This window comes from Nilaparvata lugens, chromosome 5 (assembly GCF_014356525.2).
Source record: "Nilaparvata lugens isolate BPH chromosome 5, ASM1435652v1, whole genome shotgun sequence".
NCBI lineage: Eukaryota > Metazoa > Arthropoda > Insecta > Hemiptera > Delphacidae > Nilaparvata > Nilaparvata lugens.
The window spans coordinates 50,299,405-50,316,734 of record NC_052508.1 but is presented as its reverse complement, the minus strand read 5'-3'; the positions used below and the strand labels follow the sequence as shown (position 1 = coordinate 50,316,734).

Below are 17,330 nucleotides of genomic sequence, written 5' to 3'. Positions count from 1 at the left end.
CATAATTACCATCTTAAATCACACATTTTTAGAAAGCATATGGAGAGCATAATATAAGAATTTAACCAGATCTAAAAGTGTAGAAGAGGTTCAAGGGTACCGTAATACACAGTAATTGGAAGTGATACAACCTTAGTGATGTTGTATAAAATCTGTTAATATGTTGAATCTATTAAGTATTTCTCAACCCCTGGTCGTATATTACCAGCAGATACAAATTGTATTGCCACCAATAATATTATTTTCTATTTATTGAAGAAAGAAAAATTTCGCTTGGAAACTTATGAGCTTTCTAATTTGAAATCAATCAATATTTTCAAATGTTCAATCACATTAATTATAAGGAAGCATAAGAAATATAATTATGGTACATACTTATAGAATAGACTTTAAGTGCCGGTTGCACAACAGCCGGTTAAATTTTAACCTTTATTAATTCCATAAGAATCAATCAGAGAAGCCGTATTTTCAAAAACATCTTCTCTGATTGGTTCTCGTGAAATTAATCACGATTAAAATTTAACCGGCTGTTGTGCAACCGGGCCTTACTCTATAAGAGCGTTTTTTAACAGATCTGAAAATTGATTGCTGTGAATTAGATGCTGTTAAAGAGTAAATAGTTATAAATTGAATATACATCCATTATTTTAAAATTTCTTTTGAATCCAAACCTTTAAAAATTTCTTTACTTCGTCATTCAATTTAATCAATAATAGGATCATATGAAATTTTTTGAGATCTTCATTTGAATTTTTCACTGTTACTTCTATGGGAAAAATAATATTGTAGGCTATGTTCTAGTTTTTTGTTCACAAAACCATTTCCCAATGACTAGTATCTCGTTTTAATAAAACTTGAGCACCGGCTTCTAGTCCAGGCAACGAATTCCCAAAAAGGTATAGAGGGAAAAGTTTGGAACACAATTTGACTTCGCAGCTTTGTTTGCACTATTAATTTAGAAGGAGAATATATCAAGAGCCCTCATCCCTACCCCTTGTGCTTAAGGGATGAGGGTGGTTTAAAAGTCGCGTTTTTTTCATTTCTGGCTTATACACCAAGTATCTTAGAAACAATGCCTTTCAGCGACATCACCAACTGAACAAAAATGAAACTAGATGAATTACATACAAGTTTTGTTCAGTAGAGTTTTGTGATAGGCCTATCTACTTAAGTTTTCGAGATATTCACTCTTGAAGGTGTAAAATCTTTGAAAAAAAAACAGTTTTTCATCCAACTTCTTGCACTTTCAGGGCTCATTACTCAACAAAAATGCATCGGAAAAATATTTACAGAACATTGTACTCATACTATTTGAAAGCATTTGGAACGGGTTAAGATCTTTAAAGAAAAACATTATATTCAGAAGAGTGATATTAAAGTCATTGAGCGGCAAAAAGTCAGTGCCACTCCATCACTTCTCGGTGAATTGAACCTAATGTTACTCATGTTGCCACCAATAATTAATTATTAAAGCATGCAGTACTTATAATAATTATGGAAAAATAAATAGACTATATTTCAATAAGAGCGCTAACTTGACAGATCTGAAGTGTGAATGATGTTAATTTTATCCTCATGCTGATTCTGAGTACCTAATGATATATAACATAATAATTCTGTATAATCAGAAATAAAAATAGAAATCCAAGTACCCTTTTTTAACATTGTTTACTCACAACATGTTCCGGCGATGATGCCATTATCAAGTGATAAAGAAATGATAAGAAATTAAAAAATCACTTGATAATGGCATCATCAGCATAGCCGAAACATGTTGTGACTAAACAATGTTAAAAAAGAGTATTTCGATTTTTATTATTATTTATATTCAAGAGTAGCCCTAACGATAAAAGACTACTGTAATAAAACAAAATAAAACTTGTAGCACCCTTTATTTATTAAAAAACTTAAAATATAAGTTTTTTAATATTTTTTTACCATTTTAAGTTGTTTAATAAATAAAGGGTGCTACAAGTTTTATTTTGTTTTATTAATTTAAAAGCAGCCCATTTCAAGAAGTGTTTTATAAGACTACTGTATTATCAATATATGTATAGCCTCTTATTTATCAAATTCCTGCTAAATATTCTATTTCACCTTACCCCTTTCTAAATTTCTTCTTGTATAGATTCAATGTATCTTGATTAGATCTTATACATATGAAATTTTTTCTTTGATTTGTTAATAGCATGTTGACAACCTTACAGAAAAAAGTAGAGAAATTTGAGGAATCTGTACCAACTTTCATTTTATCACTCTAATTGGAAAACAATTCTCATCGCCCTCAGTTACAAATTAATAGAAAGAGACTCATTATTAGGAACAATTACACAAATATTACACAACTACTTACATTATTAGCTATTACTTTGCCTACAAAGTGTATTTACCCTTAGAAGAAACATATAGGTAATTTGGTATGCTTCCTCTATGCTATTATAGAATTACATACACAATTTCTCTAGGCTGATATTGACTAAAATATTTATTTTTCATTATTCTTCAAATACGGTGAATCATTAATTGTCTTGTTCACAATAATTATTTTCCAACTTATTGCTAATTGTAATCTATCATAATCTGCATATTTATGATAACATTTAAAATTATGGTCTGGAAGTACTTATTATAGGTACTACTCTCCTGCAAAATAATTATAAAATGATCTCCATTCCATCAAGTAAGACTTTAATTTTCATGTATTTATCATCATTCCAGGACCATTCATTTGTGATGCATGTGGAAGGCGATATACTTGGCCAGTCAATTTGAAACGCCATCAAAGACTCGAATGTGGAAAGGAACCCAAATTCGAATGTGATTATTGCCCTTTCAAGACAAAGCATAATCAAAATCTCAGGATACACGTCATGAGAAAACATATGGATCAGTTTATAATCAATCAGAAGAATTATTGGTAGCCTACAACAAAAGAAGCTGATGATAATATTTTCCATTTTTCATGAAATTTTATATTTGTCACCCTAATAGGAGTTTTAGAGAATGATTGTGTTTCCACCCAGTTTAGTTCATAATATTTATTCATAATCTGTAAAATAAATTATTTCTTTTCTCAGCTATCAAGGCGCTGATAATTATTAATATAATAATTTTAAATAATATTATTTATTGTTGATATATTTTTTACATCATTTGTCCCAAATTCAATTTTTAAGGGAAAGCCATCTTGTCATTCATTGTTATAACATAATGTTAATGTTTCCTATTTTGTTCATCAAATACGTTTTAGGAATGTATTTTTGTTTACTCAATCTTCTGTGTACCTCTTCCTCTATTCTGTGTAACCTTCCACCTGTTCAACCTCTTCTTTCACTTATGCTATCAGACTTCCGCATCTTTGTGAGGAAGATATAGAATCACTTTCAAATAAAAGTACGGTAGACATGTAAACTGAAATAAAATCATTTTGTTGTCCATATTATCAGACTTAGAGTAGGAGATAGCTTATCTATATTTCTTTATTCATTCATCAGTTATTGACCGCGAGCGAAGTGAGGTCTAAGATTCAAGTCGACGGTTTGGCATTTCTCTTAATGTTTAAATGTTTGAATGTTTGAATGTTTGAATGTTTGAATGTTTGAATGTTTGAATGTTTGAATGTTTGAATGTTTGAATGTTTGAATGTTTAAATGTTTGAATGTTTGAATGTTTATATGTTTATATGTTGCGCATTTACGGCGAAACGCGGTAATAGATTTTCATGAAATTTGACAGGTATGTTCCTTTTTTAATTGCGCATCGACGTATATATACAAGGTTTTTTGGAAATTTTGCATTTCAAGGATAATATAAAAGTAAAAAGGAGCCTCCTTCATACGTCAATCTAAGAGTAAAAATCAGACTACAGAATTATTCATCATAAATCAGCTGACAAGTGATTACACAGATGTGCGGAAAAGCCAGTCTATTGATGTATTTCCATAAGGTCTATAGTATTTCAATCAGGAACTTGTGGATGAGAATACTGCGTGAGGTCTACTGTTCACAGAACTACTAGTAATAACCCCACGCATTATTCTCATCCACAAGACAGTACCTGATTGAAACTACATACCTTATGGAAATACAGCAAAAAAAGTAAATTAAAAAAAGTAAATACAGCAATAGGCTTCTCCACAAATCTGTGTAATCACTTGTCAGCTGATTTTTATGATGAATAATTCTATAGTCTGATTTTTACTCTAATATTGGCGTATGAAGGAGGCTCCTTTTTCCTTTTTATTATCCTTGGAATGCAAAATTTCCAAAAACCTTGTATATACGTCGACGCGCAATTAAAAAAGGAACATACCTGTCAAATTTCAGGAAACTCTATTACCGCGTTTCGCCGTAAATGCGCAACATATAAATAAACATTAAAACATTTAAACATTCAAACATTTAAGCATTCAAACATTTAAACATTAAGAGAAATGCCAAACCGTCGACTTGAATCTTAGACCTCACTTTGCTTGGTCAATAATGTATTTATTTATTTTTTTGACATTTTACATGACATTCTGAAAAAATACGCGAACCTCAAACTATCTATCTCCAGAATATTTAAATTTAAATATGACTTTTCCACTTCACCAACCGTGATTCCTGTGAATTTCTTGATAGATAATGTATGTTCAAGTTCAAAGAAAAAATCTTAACCATAAACGGAGGTATTTTCAGTTGATATTATCAGGGATAGAGAAGGCATTTTTATGAATGATATTGTCTTCTGAAAATGTGCATCTTGAGATTGGAAGATTTATTTATTTTTTATTTTTTTTTTATTTATTAGGTTAGCACAAACAATACAAAGCTCTGAAAAGATTGGCATATTTTTTTACTTTCTAGATTATAGGTGGTCATTATACTAATCTTGTAATGCATGTGAAAGAATCTATAACCGTCTAGATAATCTGAAACGACATCAAAGGCTTGAGAGCGGGAAAGAACCAGAGATCAATTGCAATCACTGCTATCACAAGGGCAAACAATATTCCAATCTTATAATGCATATTTTCAGAAGGCTTAGTCTGATGGATTTTGATATATGGCTATTACAGCATAAATATCAGGAAGTAAATCAAGAAATTTATCTTTTTTTTATCGGTATGAGAGTTGAAATTCTGTACACCCTACCTGCATAATATTATGTTTAAGCTTGTAATATTTATACCGGCGAATCTAATATAGTAATGTAAAAGCAAGCAATAACGTCAAATTTGTATGAATAATTATTAATGGGTCCAGAACTCTAAATTAATTTGTGATGTTTGAGGAAAACTTGTTTTCACTAACAATTAACAATCTCTTTTATAGTTTTGCTTGTCTATTTTAATCGCTCATTATTTTACTGTAATTGTATGTAATCTTCTCTTATAGGTAAATATATTTGCCAAGCTTGTGGAAGAGGCTACGCTTGGCCGGATAACCTAAGACGTCATCAAAGGCTGGAGTGCGGAAAAGAGCCCACATTCTTCTGTCATCTTTGTCCTTACAAGGCAAAGCGAAAAACTACCCTTAAACTACACATCATACGAATGCATACTCCCGCATTATCAATTCCGGAATAGGTCCACAGTTCATTGGATGAAAAGAGATAATGATAAAAATAAAACTATATGAGATTGACTTATTAACAAAAATATTATAATTCGGCTCTGTTTAATAAATGCAGAATGCGAATTGTTGATAAAATCCTATGAATATATGGATTGATATTGTGATGCTTTTCCATGATTGAAAAATAGTTATTTGTACAAATAGTGCTCAAAGTGACACTTTGCTGCACCGAAAAAACTAAATAATTTCTTGAGTGCAGCAAAGGAACTTTGCGCACTTGTAACACTTTAAATTATTCCTACAGTTACCATTGAATGTGAAAAGTGAGTGATTGGGGGTTAAAATGTCCTGAAATTCATCAAATATTTTTCTGTGTAATTTTGTAATTAATCAAGAAATCTATAATTCAATTACAAATTTATAATCACTCATCTACCATATCGTCATAAAAGGCGATTGGGCGGGCGAAGCCCACCTCCCAGCCGGAGCTTGAAGCGCGGAGGCTGCTAACTCACCCAACTGGGGGTGCAGGGGGCGAAGCCCCCTGCCGATCGCGCAGTTAATTAGAATAATGAATAATTAATTATATTTAAAATATATTATAATTGAATTAATTTTCAATATATTTATAAATTAAGTATAATATGTTTAATATAAGTATTAATTGATAATTATTTTATAATCTAACTTACTACATTTTCCAATATAAACCATTCATTGACCAATTTTAAATATTCATTTTGTCGAAATTACATGGATAATCTTCATTGAATTTGAAAATTCTCAGCAAAAAAAAGACTATTGTTGGAATCGAACCCCCAACCACATCAACCTTATCAACCTTTCCATCACCATTACAGTACTGTCCCAACTGAGCCACTGAGAACTCTAATGATAGAATGATTGATGGGGGTTCTATCTTATGTAACATTGAAATGATTACAACAGTCAGTGTTGCCAACTTAATTTCGGTTTTCGCGCACTGGTCTTCTATATAATATAACCTACTAACTATTCTTTGTTGTCATGTTGCAAATCTGGAGTACGCAAAGCAGCACTATGCACACTAGTGTGGAAAAGTGATTCTTTGTGTTCTGTAATCAGTGCAACAAATGTAATTTTTCAATGTAACTCTGTAGGAAAAACCATTCAAATTTGATAAAAATGTGAAAGTATTAAAATCAAGACACGTTTTTCAATTGCAAATTATTTATTCCATGTTTTTAGTACCTAAATTTATTAATTTTAAAAATTGTCACCCATTTAAAAAATTCCAGAAAACTTGTATAATTCCATTCTTTTATTTCACATTTTTATTGTTGTTGTTTAAAATAACTAAATCTATTTATTGAAAAAAATCAACATAAACTTATGGTAGTTCATTTTGATTGCACCTTACTGTTTTGCAAAATATAAGATAAGTATTTATGCTGTCTTTTCTACTTTTATTGTCTTAATTTCACAAAATCCTAATCGGATTTTGAATCGACGGATTTTCATGGCATTCGCTTCAGTTGAGCTTAGATTGAGCCTAATACACAAGGCTAACAATATAAATATAATTATTAATGTAACTTATTTATTTTATTATCATTACATTATTTCGGTTTTACAAAGACAAGGTATTGCTACGACAATTTTGTTTCCATAAGTGATAGTTGCTGAAAATCCTATAATGTATATTTTGTTTGTTTCTCAAGAGTATTTTAAAAAAACGTATATCCATACATCCACGATGATAGACCTATATTATCTACACGTGAGTATAACATAAAAATAATCGTGCTGAATCAATCAAATTGTTACATTTCTATTCCATTTACTTTCTTTCATGTTTGATTTTAACTATTAGTCTGTATTACCTACCTGTCTTTTCTTTTTCTACATCTTCAACCCAATAGCTCAAGATTACCTCTTTCCAAATACTTCATTCCATATTTTGAAAACATTCGTTCCAACTACTTTCATTATACACATAATTTCAAACTTGTAGAAATTCTCCATAAATCTATTTATTATCATAGCATTCCTTTCATTTATTGGCCTTTACTGTTTGAAAAACCTGCTGTAATAAAACACCTATTAAAATTCATCTAACCATTATGTAACAATGCTCTATTCAATGAAGACATCAATGACAGTTTGAAATTTTAGTTTTATATGACAGTACTGTAATTGAAATTTTAATTTCTAGGTGGATATATTTGTCAAGCTTGTGGAAGACGCTACACTTGGCCGGATAATCTTAAACGTCATCAAAGACTGGAGTGTGGAAAAGAGCCTAAATTCTTCTGCCATATATGTCCTTACAAGACAAAGCATAGAACAAGCCTCAGGGCACACGTCATAAGAAAGCATACTCCCGCATTAACAAGTCTGCAATACAACTCACCTGATGGAAACAAAGAAAAAATGTGATTACAACTACTATTTTCAATCATACTGATATGAATGTTTTGTCTCTTTTCACTTGAAATTTTTGTAAAAAAAATGATGACACCATTAAAATATTGATGATTTTTGTGATGTGTTTTACTACTTATCATTGCCATTTACATTCAAATCAACACAAAATTGAGACACAGTATATTATTATGACCCTATGATGAGTCTTGTAATAACATTTTCAATTTCTGAAGAAGAAAGACTGAGGATAAAAGCAGTGACGTAGCCAGGAAAAAATGTCTGGGGGGATCAGAACATTGGACTAGAAAGCACTTAAACTTTGAGGGGAACACTGAGGGGTGTGGAGGTATGGAATACCCCCATCAAAGGGGGGCCCGGGGTCCCTCCCCCAGAAAATGTTGAAAGTATAGCTTTAATTTGGTGCAATTTTATGCAATTTCCACTTGAAAACAAACATTCTATTCAAGTTTTTTTTGGTGATCAGTGAGCCATTTATTATTTCGATTTTCCCTTGAAAATTTCATAGGCTTATTGGTTTTTTATTAAATAACAAATAGAATGGAATGGAGTACAGTTTTATTTGTCATTCAATTGTTTAAAAAAATAGTTATTTTGTAGAAGGCCTACTCGTTATTATTCTGATAACAAGCTAGAATGATAAAATTTTGGCTCCAATAAAGCACTATTTCAACCAACTTTATAGGCTTAGTTTTAACTTGATTAACAATTTTTTTCAAATTTACTTGATTATTCAAACCTACATTAGTCTTTGGGGGGGGGATAAAACATTTTTTTCCAAATATTATAGGGATGTGTCTCTCCTGTTCACGGTAGAAACTACGCCCGTTCATCATAACTGTGACATTTTCGGGGGTACTCTCTAGAAGAAGCTGCTGGAGCTTTGTTTAAGGATATGCATGAAACTGAATAAACTATGATCAACAAAAGCAATATAAGCTATATTGAATATTTCTTTATAATACTAGATGGTAAAAAGTGATCTAATTTTGAAGTGCTATCTGTATAGTTTCTCTATCCCCTGCTATCTAGTCCCTATAAATAGCGCATTATTATCATTGCTATTCTTTCATCCCTTATTATATTTCTCGACTTACATAGTACAATATAACAAAAATATGGTAATAGATGCAAATTTTTGTGGCTGATACAGCCACAAAAAAATTCAGTTTCCTTTTCGGGTGGGGGGGATACATCGACACATCCCCCCCCTTGGATACGCCACTGGGTAAAAGGTTTCAAATGTTTACCAAACAAAATAGTTCACTTTAGATGCTAAAGATTAATGCAGTTTAGATGTTGAGTGTGGTTTAGATGCTTGAGTGGTGAGTTGATATGATTATAGTAAGTTAGTACTTTGATGTTTTTTTTTTGTTCAACCTAGAATGGTTTCCTATGCTGTACAAGATTCATGTTTTTTGAAGGAACTAACATTTCATAAACCAAGAACGTAATTATAAGTTTCAATAAAACTTATCCGTTTGTATATATTTCATTTGTTTCAGTACTTCTAAAACTTAAATTTCTGTACTGAATCTAATAATTAATAGGCCTACTGTAGCCTACTTCTGATTTTATCGCTTCTTCTATTAAATTTTCAATGTCTAATTATTTTTTATTATAGCCTATGATATTCGAATAATGACTAACCTTATATGGATATCTATTGTAGGTGGATATGCGTGTGATATATGTGGAAAACGCTACAATTGGCCAGGAGGTTTGAAACGTCATCAAAGCTTTGAATGTGGAAAAGAGCCTCAATTCAGCTGTCACTTATGCCCTTATAAGGCTAAGCAGAGCACCAACCTCAAAGGACATATCATAAGGATACATAATATATTCGAATTTGAGCTAGATAGACATAGACCTCATTTTACACAAAAACAGTAGAAGGAATTATACAGTAATAAAAATTGATGTTGTTTTCCATAACGAAAAAACACTATATAAAAACGTTGTTGTAGTTAAGACACTGTGTGGTGTGTATCTTTCTAAATATTTGAAAACACTTTTTGTGATGAGATGAGGAATGCATTCCACTCCTGAGGAGGAGCTTCACCAGAGGCTATGAAGCCTGATGACGTTTCATATCTCAGCTTCATAGCCTCTGGTGAAGCTCTTCCTCAGGAGTGGAATCTATTCCTCATCTCATCACAAAAATTAAGTGTTTTTGAATATTTACAAAGATACACAGTGTCTAAACTACAAGAAAGTTACCAATAAAAAAATATTGAATATTGAAGAGTGATAACCAACCAACTGCAATTTTGGTCGAAATGAGATTTCGTTGCAATAAATGAAAAGGAATGATTATTTTTTATTTAAGCTTTACAAGCTGGAGAAATGGGAATGGCACCGTTCCTGAGAGATATTTAATGTTTAACTCATTGTTTTGTTGGAGAGAATTTTAGTTGTTACTATTGTGTCTTAAATACATCTTTATTACAATATTGTACATATTAAAGTGACCTTATGAAGACTAGCGCGCCTTCCTTGAGTTTTCTGTTACATCCTATTAGCCTATATCCCTCTCAAGATCTATTAAGATTGAAAAATCTCATAGATTTTTTCATTGGTGACACATCTCTTTAGTTGGGTAAATTGTATATGGTATCTAATCAAATACTTACAAATGATACTTTTCAGAAATTGAATTGAATTCGACGATTTTTCTAAATACAAAATACAAGGAAATTTTTTCAAAGTGCTGCATAATATGTTTCCTTATTAAAACCTTTATTGAAATTTCTATCCAGCTGGAAAATGATTAACCACACCCTTCTGAATATTGAGTGTGTTTGAGATCGATCAAGCTATCAAGATTTTCAATGACTAATAGGTTTGATAATTTTGTCCGTACTTTCTTATTATTTGTTGAAGTTTCATGAATCATGACTCACTCCATCCTTCTTCGCCTATCACAGTTTTTTTTTTAAAGTTTTATAACATTCAATTCAATTCTTACTTCCTCTTTCCATTCAGCTCCATTCCCTTAATCCATAAAGTTGACTTCAGATAGATTTGGGGTGAAAATATAGTGGAGATAGCGATGGTAGATCTTTAAGATTGACAGTGATGAATGTAATGCATGTAATGCATTTTAATGGTGGCCACATTACTCACTCCATCCTTCTTCGCCCATCACAGTTTTTTTTTCAAAAAAGTTTAAAAATACTCATCGAATAGATTGAATAATTCTGTAATAAACTCGTGGCTGGATTGAAATAAAATACCAAAATACAGCATCAGAGGAGTTAATCTTCCGATTGAAGATTGACTTGGAGTGCAATATCAAAAATAACTCAAATGACATTATTCCATAAGCAGAGTGGTGAGTGGAGAGTGGTATAAGTGAAGTGGTATATGTTTTGACCGATGCATCCAACACTCAAATTTGAAGCTACCACCACAGAATACAGCAAGCATTATAGAGGTTTTCTCTGCTACCACCTTTGCCGCTTCACTATGTTTTAACTCTTTTTTACTCTTCTTTCTGTTGGCACCTTCAGGGTATACGAACGAGTAAGTCGCGGTGAAGATCAATGCAGAGTTGTACAAATTAGATTAACTCCATTTTCACTTGTAGAAGTTTGCTTCTTAAACTCATTTATATCATCCTATTTTCATTCTCAGATCAATGTTTCTAATCTCATTGTTATGGTTTCAGGTGAGAATACATGCAGAATGTGTGGACGAAACTACAACTCCTTTCATAACTTGAAACGCCACCAAAGACTTGAATGCGGTATAGAGCCAAAGTTTCATTGTCACCTGTGTCCTTTCAAGGCCAAACGAAACAACATTTTAAAATTACATGTCATTAAGAAGCATTCTGCTATGGCTGATAAGCTTTTGAATTTTTAATTCCATTAGCCAAAGAACCTACAACTCAATAGTCTGTCGATAACCTTATTGAAACTTAATCCTTAAGGTGCGTACAGATTTACGCGCCGCGAACATGAGCAATTATTCACTTTTAATCAGCGGATGCCAAGCTTTTCATATCTGTATCTTACCGTTTCTGTAAAAATACAGATATAATCAGCTGATTAAAAGTGAATTGTTCATGTTCGCGGCGCGTATATCTGTACGCAACTTAATACAGTAATCATTTATTCTTGAAAACATGTCATGAACATCGTCAATGTTGAAACCTTCGTTCTCGCTCGGCCAGAGCAGTCATGTCACAGTCAGAGCAGTCAGTGGTTCGTGTCTGGTTTGCTGTGACGTCACCCTCACTTATGAATCTTTGTGATTTACTAAAAAATGTAATTTGACTATGTTTTTTTTGTAAAAATTAAATGACTAATAACATTATATTTCATTCCATTCTATGTGTTATTTAATTTGAAATGCCATAGACCTATGCTACCGTACTTTTAAGGGAAATCGAAATGATATGTAGCCTAATAAACACAGAAAATAGCTTGATTGGGAAGTTATTTTTTTCTGGAATAGTAATTGCGTACAACATACAAAGTTATTTCATTACCGTATTCCTCTTATCTACTCAACTCTCCGCTGGAAAATAATTCATTTTCATCAACTAAAGATGATTTTAATAGAAAATTTATAATTTCTCTTCCTGATTTTTATTTTTGGTCTCTATTTCAATTTTCCTACTCACTACCGGATCTAAGATGTAATAATCATTCAAGTAGCTTAATTTTCTCATCATTAGCTCTTCTATAAAACTCCTGCTGTCCTATCCCAAAAAATAATATAATTAATCATTGACATAATGATTTTCTCGTTCACAAATATGTATTCCAAATTGATTTGAGTTGAATTACAAAAAAAAATCTATTTTTGCAGGTAAATATGTTTGTGGTAACTGTGGAAAATCATATAGGTGGCCTCAAACCTTGAAACGTCACCAGAGCTTCGAGTGTGGAATGGAGCCTCAATTTCATTGCCACCTGTGTTCTTACAAAGCAAAACGTGATACGAGTCTCAAGTTGCATATCCTGAATTTACATAGTCCCCTGCACACAGGGAAAAAAGTAGCGTCCACTAGTAGCCTCCAGTAGTGGCAGAATGTCATCATAGAGACATAGCAGCGTCCAAAGCCCTTCTACAGGGACAATAGACGGCGTTCTAGTAGCCGCCAACTAATTGCCAGGTCCAGTAGACACCACTATTGTCCTTGTGTGCATATATATACAGAGTGTTTACAAACTCCATACCAATACTCTGGGGCATTGTTCCTGGGTAAGAAACATATCTAAATATCATATTTTAATTGTCCGGAAGTCTTCAGTTACTCACACAGCGGCCATTTTGCTTTTTTTACTTATTTTTTTCTAAATAATGGTTAAACATACGAAATTGAAACTTTGCACGATCATTCATAGCAACTAGACAAAGGTACAAAAAACTATGATAATTTTTAAAATTCACAAAACAAAATGGCGGCCATTTAAAATGTTGTTTCTTAAATAACTCAGAAACCGTTGGTTTTACAAAAACTTTACAAATATAACTTTTTTTATTAAATTTAACTGCCCAGGAACAATGCCCTAGGGTATTGGTATGGAGTTCGTAAACACTCTGTATATTTATAATTACGGTACTATAAATGTATTGGTAATCTAGAAATTGGAATTTTTTTTAAATTCCATTCACAACATGTTTCAACGTCATATTAATGCCATTTTCATGTGAGTTAATGAAATAGATAATGTTAAATGAATACTATTACTAATCTCTTGTTTTTGATCATGTGTTTGTATATTCATGTAATGGTAATGTATTAAAAGATTATTTTGTATGAAATAAATTACTTGAAAATCCATCATTATATAATGAATTGATTATTATCCAGAATGTTGCCTTGTGAGGAAGCTAGCATTTCCAATCTGACTAATTTTATTAGACTTTAAAATAATGATGATTCATCAGACCACCATCAAACGTATTTTTTAAAAGATTGCAATTAGCTGCTCATGATGCCCACCGCCCACGCTACGATGTAAGGTGCCCACGCTACGATGTAAGGTATCACTTGAAGTAGAGTGAGATTCAATGTATTGTATTCCTCATGAATAACATAAATGCTACCAATTTAACCATTGTAGGCCCAGCCAGTTCAAAGTAGAACTCTTTATGGCTGTTCCATCTTTTTTTAATAAAATTTTCATAAAAGATTGAATTCTAGTTCCTTATTGGATTAGGATTTTTTTCTAACCAAGTTTTTGGATGCACAGCAGGACAATGCTTTTTCATTCTGAAATCAATACAGTACTGTGAAATTCTTGACTAGAAAAGATTCATGAAAGATTGAGTGGGCTACTCTATCTCAATTTTTATGGAAGGTATGTTTTCAATATGTCTTCCTTATTTTATTAAATAACAACTAGGTTCAAATCGTTAGTCATTATTAAGCTTATATAGTATTTATTAATTTTTTTAGTGAGAATGTGCTATTTCTCTTTAAATTTTAAAATCAATTTATCAAATTTATAGTATTGTTTATCACCCTATTTATTTATTTTTTGAGTAGCCCTATGTAGCGCAATGTGAGTAGGCTATTTCTTTTTTCATTCTACAATTTTATAATTTATTAGATCACTTTGTGACAACAATCCTGACATTCTTATGAAATTTCCTACAAGGAAACACATGTGTGAGTGTGTGTGTGTGTGTGTTGTTAGATGAAGACGTTGACGAGACATCTGCCTTGGCAGTGCCTCTGCATTTCTGGCGCTTTTATGTCAATATAGATATTTATTGACTAATCTCAAACTTATCTCACTAATTTCAAACTTTAAAAGACGATTATTCTTCATGAGACGTCATTTGGCACTGACTTGAAACCTCCACTAACAAAACTTCTGACATTGTGATGTAATTTAGACTAATCTGACTTATTTCAGACTTCAAAATGAAACGAGACAATTATTCTTCATGAGATGTCATTTGGACCTGATTTGAGACCTCTACTAATTAAAATTCTGACATTGTGATGAAATTTAGACTAATATGACTTATTTCAGACTTTAAAATGAAACGAAACAATTATTCTTCATAAGATGTCATTTTTATTTGACCTGAATTGAGACCTCTACTAACCAAAATTCTGATGAAATTTGCAGGGAAACAATACATGTGCGTCGATTGCGGCAGAAGCTATGCGCAGTCGCACAACTTGAAGCGACACCAGCGACTGGAGTGTGGCAAGGAGCCACGCTACAACTGCATGCATTGTTCCTACAAGTCCAAGCACAAGACCAACCTCAAGGTGCACATTGTTAGAAGACATGGACAGATGATCATTTACTGAAATTGTTCCTACAAGACCGAGCGGAAGAACAATCTCAAAGTGCACAATGTCTTAAGGCATGAACAGACCACTTCTTGAAGTCGATTTGTGGCTCACTAAGTTTCGCCCAAGAAAAGTATTATTTAGTATAATAGGAATGCAATAGTTGTATTGAAGTTAGAGAATTATTGTTTGAAGTGTAAGGCTTATTGCTCCTACAAATAAGAGCCACTACTATATAAACATAGATGATCCAACCCACACAGCAGTGACGTAGACGTAGCAGCACGTCTCTTCTGTTTGCCTTGCACCATGTTTTTATATGGCAGTGATAAAAGTCCGTGATATATGCCACTTCTGTGTCTATTGAGCCCAACAGAAGTATTATAATCATAATAGTATCATAAAAATTCAATAGTTGTATATTACTGTTGGGGAATCATTCCAAGTTTCGGTCTATAGTGTCACAAACTTTATATTTCTTGAGTCAGGTAAAAAAAAAAAAAATGTTTTTTTTTTTAATCTGAAATTTTAATATAATTTTGATTTATCTGCATTTATACAGAAACAAATAAGTGCTGATTGATCCACATCTTACAAATTGAAGTTTATCAGGTTTGTTTTGAATTTTTAAAAAAGTAACTCATTCAATATATATTTATTTATTCATTGATTGTACAATATACTGTCATCATAATAATATTATGATCAGGGAGAAAAAACTAGGCAAGTAAGTAGGTACCTTAAGTTATAGCCTTTGTTAGTGAGAATTTTATTATTGTATTAATTCTATTATTGAAATAATAATTCCAATTGAGTATAATTCAGGTGTGGCTATTCCAGGAGAAGAGTCTATTAACCTTTATCAAAGAATATAAGTATTCTTTTATCAATTTCTACAGGTCTACTTGTTAGTTTCATTGTATTGAGTCTCTAGTATCGTTTTTATTTCCTTTGATGATACGACCTGGTTCGGCTAATTACGTCATGCTAATCAAGTAATGATATTATTGTTTATTTGAAATGTGATCTTCAATACTTCAATTTAATCAAGCATCTTGAATTTCAAGCTGCATCCCTTTATTAATTTCATCACTATAAATCAATTTTTACATGAAATGTATTATTATATTTTTCACTGGGAGTGTCATAATCATCACTCTTATAGAATAGTGGTGAAATACATGATTTTAGTTGAATAACTTTCAAGCTAAAAAACATGTTATACTCCAGTATATTTTATAGATTTTTAGATTATCTTAAGATTCAGCAAGTGTAGATTATATTTAAAAAATGATTTTCTTTCAATCCTGATTTTATAATTATGTCACTTGGAAAGTATGTCTTTTGGTTTTTCATGCTCATGTTACTTGTTCTGTTTAAACACTCACTTTTATCGTTATGTACAACATCACTTATCATTGAAAATATATTGGGAGGGGAAAAACTGGTGAACCCTTTAATATTCCATACAATACTATGTTTTCCTTTTACAATACTACTTAAAAATTAGGCCTATTTAAACTGTACACTTTTGAGTCTTCAGAGTAGACACAACAAGTAACATTGAATCATGCTTCCCAACTGGCCTAATACTGACCTGAACTGGTTATTGATAAAGCTTTGCTGATTGGACTGTGTCATGTATTTTCATATTATGCATCAATCTATTTTTATCGTAGTGCGGTACGGTAGTGGTACTATTTTCATTTTTTTAGAATATTCACAGGAATATAGTGATACTTTATTATTTTGATTACATATTAATACCTACAAATTGCTGTAGGTAGGCTACAAAAGTTAGTCAGTGCCATGTATTTTCACACATCTTATTGTAGATGGGCCTAAGAACACTTTTATTTTTTCAGTATTGTCTATAAAGGTTGATAAAAAGAATAATAGAATTAAGTTTATCCAAGTATGTTTAATTTCATTTTAGAATGTAGAACATATTATTGTGATGTTCTTTGAGAAGTAATTATATTTTAGCTAGCATTATAAAAATAAATTTTATCAATTCCCTATTACTATCGACTTTTTTATTAACGATCAACTTTCAAATAATGTATGTTACAGGAAAAGG

At 31.6% G+C, this 17,330-nt stretch overlaps 1 long non-coding RNA gene across 1 annotated transcript; it reads left to right on the top strand.

The window, feature by feature from the left end:
• Positions 1-5,566: 5,566 nt before the first annotated feature.
• On the top strand, positions 5,567-16,144 carry LOC111047446. The gene is made up of 3 exons (XR_005571373.1): positions 5,567-7,973; positions 9,656-13,108; positions 15,081-16,144. It is a non-coding gene; the product is annotated as an uncharacterized LOC111047446 (long non-coding RNA).
• The last annotated feature ends 1,186 nt before the right edge of the window (positions 16,145-17,330 follow it).